This window comes from Chrysochloris asiatica, unplaced genomic scaffold (assembly GCF_000296735.1).
Source record: "Chrysochloris asiatica unplaced genomic scaffold, ChrAsi1.0 scaffold00231, whole genome shotgun sequence".
Classification (NCBI taxonomy): domain Eukaryota; kingdom Metazoa; phylum Chordata; class Mammalia; order Afrosoricida; family Chrysochloridae; genus Chrysochloris; species Chrysochloris asiatica.
In genome coordinates, this window is record NW_006408749.1 from 595,773 (window position 1) to 601,034 (window position 5,262).

The following is a 5,262-nucleotide window of genomic DNA, read 5'->3' on the forward strand; positions in this document are numbered from 1 at the left end:
ATCGAACATTGTTTCGTTCTGCTGTGCATGGAGTCGCTATGAGTCGGTTCCGACTCGATGGCACCTGACAACAACAACAACAATGCTACCAAAACCCCATATATGGCGGAGACCAAGAAATTTGGAAGACATTGAACTAGCCAACCTATGGAAAGAGATCCCTATTTGTGCCCATTCCAAAGAGAGGTGACTCAAAGAATTGTGGAAATTATGAAACAATATCATTAATATCACATGAGAGTAAAATTTTCTGAAGATAATTCAAAAATGGCTTCAACAGTACATCATCAGGAACTACCAGATGTTCAAATCAGATACAGATGAGGACGTGGCATGACAGAATTCATTGCGATGTCAGATGGATCTTGGCTGCAAACAGAGAATACCAGATAGATGTTTACTTGTGATTTATTGACTTTGCAAAAGCTATTGACTGTCTATGACAATCTATGAATAACATTGTAAAGAATGAGTATTCTGGAATACTTAATTGCTCTCATAAGGAACCTGAATATAGATCAAGAGGAAGTTGATCAAACAGAAAAAGGGGATACTGAATGGTTTAAAATCAGGAAAGGTATGGGCAACCATTGTATTCTTTCACCATAATTATCCAATCTGTATGATGAACAAATAATCCAAGATGGTGACTTATATGAAGAAAAGAAGAACATGGCATCATGATTGGAGGAAGACTCATTAACAACCTGTGATGTGCAGATGATACAACCTTGGTTGCTGGATGCAAAGAAGACTTGAAATGGTTACTGATGAATATCAGACTATAGCTTTCAGTGTGGGTTGCACTTAAAGAATACAATCAGGGTCACTGAATTGTACATCTAGAAATTGTTGAATTGGTGTATATTCTCTGTGTATATTCTCAACAAGAAATAAAATCAAATTATACAACAACAAAAAAAAAAACAAAATAAACTCTATACCTTCATCTATTCTAGATATTTCATATAAGTGAGATCACAAATTAATAGTATGTTTGTGAAGGACTTATTTCACTCAGCATAATGTTTTCAAGGTTCATATATGTTGTAACATGTACCAGGACTTCTGTTCTCTTTATGGCTGAGTAGTGTTCCATTTTATGTATGTACCACATTTTGTTTATCCATTTATTTGTTGATGAACATTAAGGTTGTTTCCACCTTTTGGCTCCTGTGTATACTGCTACAATAGCTCTTCTTTCTTTTGGATTGTATTTATTTTACCAAATCAAAAGTTTGGACATTTTCTAAAAAGAATTGGGATGGAATGGACTGAGGGAAAACGACAAAGTGGTAATTTATACTTCAACTAGCCAGATGATATCAAGACCAATTCCATTTAGTGAACTTGTGGGATTTGTGAAGGTCCATAAATATACAAATAGGAATATGCAGTGGCCTTCAGGCGATAAATACTGAATGGTCAGGCTGAATTAGGATCTCTGGCAATAGTTTTTTCTGTTGTTTGTTTCTCAGAAAGATAGACCTAAACTTAGTCAAAGAAGGCTTCTTGGAGGAAGTGATAGCAAGAAGGAGCTTACATGAAATAGTAAATAATCTGACTTATAGAAAGCAGAAAGATATCAAGAAGGCGTGCCCTGGTCCACAGTTTAAAGGAAAGCTTGTGAGATAGGAATGGGAGTCCTCAGATACTGTTCTAAGAAGTGTGCTGGAAATGGAGCAGAGACTGGCTCTTGTCCACATTATGCAATTCAGGAAATGTACCCAACTCTGCTCCCTGAGTATGTCCTTGCTTCATCCATATTTCTTCCTTCCATAATCAGTTCTCAAAAATAAATCTGAGGTACACTAATTCCAACTGAGCTGTGAAAGATTAGAAAGGTTCAATCTATGACCTCTTTTAGGGAGCTTTGCATTTTGATAAAACCAGTGTTTCTTGAATGATGGGAATTCAAGCATGTGGTGAGCTACTCTGAAATATTCTGGGGCATAAGTTTTCTTTATCCCCCAAAGTCACATAATATTGGTGGAGTTCCTTCTGTTTATGATACATTGCTCATATCATAAGAGCAATAGCATTATTTGTCTTCTAGTATTGTTCTGAAAATTAAATTAAATAGTCAATGAATGTAAAGTTTCTAGCACAGTTCTTGGCACATTAGAAGGACTCAACAAATGTTAGATCTTGTTCTACTTACAGTACCAACTCTGATAACACATATATTTTTCACTGAGCTTCTGTTAAGGGTGATGGAAAATTTCAGGAAAGAATGGTAATGGTTGAACAGGATGAATACAATTAATGATAATGGTTGAACAGGATGAAGATAATTAATGTCACTGGATTGTACAAGTGAAGGTGGATGAAATGGCAAATGTTCTGTTACTTAGAGACTTAACCACAGTTAAAAAAAAAAAAATCAAATACACACATATACAAGGGTGAGTAAAAAATTATCCACACTCTGGTTATATTAAAATGTTTGTCCATGTCCACAGCTGATGACAACATTCAGTGTGTACGTGAAATGATTCTGTCAAATAGAAGAGTGACAGTGAATTCTGTGGCAAATCAGCCATGGCTCTATCTTTGAAATAATCCAAACAGATTTGAGTTTCAAAAACCAGGTGTGAAATGGGTAACAAAATAACTCACGGAAGAGTATAAACAAAAGCATTTGGACATCTGCAAACAAAATTTGTACTGATACTTGAAGGAAGGTGTAAGTTTCATTATGAGCCTGAGAATAAACTGCAGCAACATATGGGATGGAAACATCCTCAATCTCCAAGAAAAAGTTCAAAAGTCTACCATCAGTCTCATCCAAGATGGTGGCTCCTCGAGCAGCTGAGCATCCCAAACTAGAAAACAATGGATTTCTTGCTTCTGCCACAAATTCCCCCAGCTGTAAGCCTTCCAACCTTCTAAATATTCCTTTATATGTGGTTCAGAGTTCTGGGACCATCCCTTGAGCCTGCTTGGTTGGGTTGCTGATGGAACTCCTTACTGCACTTCCACCTGATCCACCATCTTGCTTGTTCTCTCTGGCATATGATTCTTGGTTGACAATTTTTTTTTTCTTTCTGAGTGTTGTACATGTCATCTCATAGCCTTCTTACCTGCATGTTTTCTGATGAGAAATCAGAGCTTAGTCTTATTGCTTCTCCTTTGTAGGTAACTTCATTTTTCTCAAGCTGATCTCCGGATTCTTTCCTTATCTTTGATTTTGGAAAGTTTGATTGTGATAGGTCTTGGTGATTTTCTTTTGGAATCTATCCTGTTTGGTGTTCTTTCTGCTTCTTGTATGCTTATCTTCTTGTCTTTCATGATGTTGGGTAAGATTTTTTCCAACAATTCTTCAATAATTTTCTCTGTGCTTTTTATTTTCTCTTCTTGTCCTTGAATTCAGATCACCTGTAAGTTGTTCCATTCATGTTGTCCCACATAACTCAGGTTTTCTTCAGGTTTTTGAGTATTTTTTCTGATTGTCTTTCTGGCATACTCGTATTGAGAGATTTATCTTCAAGCTCACTGAGGGTTTCTATTGTTTTAGATTGACTCCTTTACCCTTTCAACATATTGTCTTTTCTGTTTCTGAAATATTAGAATTAATCTTCTAGATTTCTAATTACAGATTTTGTATTATTTCAAAGTTTACATTTATTTTGTTTGTTCTTGTGATGTTTTCCTGAATTATTCTAAAAAAAAAATTTCCGTGTTCTCTTTGCCTTCCTCAATCTGTCAATCCTTTGTAAGTACCTAAATATTATTCTTTTGAATTTTTTTTTTCAATTAGATCCATTCATTGCCTTTTTATCTGAGAAAATATTTTCTGGCTCTGCATCTTAGTCATTTGTTTGAGCCAGTCTCTCTTGTTTCTTTGTGTGAGCTAAAATTGTCTGTTTTTCTCAGCATTGTGGGGTTGTCATATCTGCATTTATTTGATGATTATATGTTAATTTGTTCTTATTCAACCATCTCCTGTGGGTATATTTAGAGAATGGAAGCATGTGCACCGTTCTCATTTACCATACATGCATCTCAGTTTAGGGCGGCTTTGGCTGGTGTTAGCTTCAGGTGCTACAGGAGCTGGTATTGGCTCTTGCTCATTGGTTGGACTTAAGAGGGTAAGGTTGTGACAGGGCTATATGGATATGATTGTTGCCTCCTGTCAAGAATACAAGAATACAAAACAAAATAAATGAACAAGCAACCAACAATGAAAAGAGTAAAACATAAAGAGAAACAAGGTAGATAAGGTAGGTTTGCATGGGCTAAATGGGACAGTAGAAAATAGTGATGTATGTCCAACCTTGAAATAACAGGCTTCTGTGATACTGGGATTGAGGCATAGCCTTAATGAGTAAAAGAGGGGAAATAATGTTAATATGTTTGACTGTCTTATGGATATTGGTTTCCCATGCCTACTATTGTAAAGTAGACACTTGAGTGGGATAGAAAGAATATCAGGAAGCATGATTACAGAAAGCTTTTAAGCCCATCTTCAGCTTTTAAGCCGTCTTCAGCCTATAACTGATTGGAATACATAAAATATTAAGGAAATTAGAAAATACCTAAAATGGGTTCTAGACTACAAAGTCTTGCAGAGACTTTGTAGTATATAGGACCCTCAGTGAAATCCTGAGCCCCATCCAGAACCTTCTGACATGGAACATTCACGCTTGAAAGGACACGCAGACAAGCTTGGAGCAGCTAGAGGAACAGAAGATACTTCTTGAAAGAAAGACCAGTAGGAAAAAAAAAAAAAAAAAGCAAACACAGCAGTCCATTTGACTATTACGAGAACAAGCAAGCTGTTCACTAGGGAGCCATCAAGGCGAGCAAACAAGTCCCTTCAGGACAAATTCCTTTCCAAGACTGAAACTCAAAGGGAACACATGAACAAGCATGTAAGCTTGCTGGTAACAGCATTGGTCTACATGTGTGTGGAAGTGGGGGAAAGGCAGAAATGAAGATATGGGCTGAGTTCGACTACATTCCATAGACTCCTGTCGACCTTGAGATGAGAGAGAGAAGAGAAAAGACTGGTTGGTCCAATGTTTGCGAAGACTTGGGAACTCCTGAGCACATAGACCTGGTCACAGAGGGCTAGAACTGAGAGTGAAGTGAATATGAAGCTGATATGAAGTGGAGGGAGATGTACAAGAATGCCCAAACTTGCAGATAGTACCCATTTGACCTAGCTTCAATGGCTTGATGATCAGAACTCAAATAGAGGAAGATAAAGAAATGTGATAAAGGAAGCAAGTGTAAATTGCTACAATTTGATGAACTTGA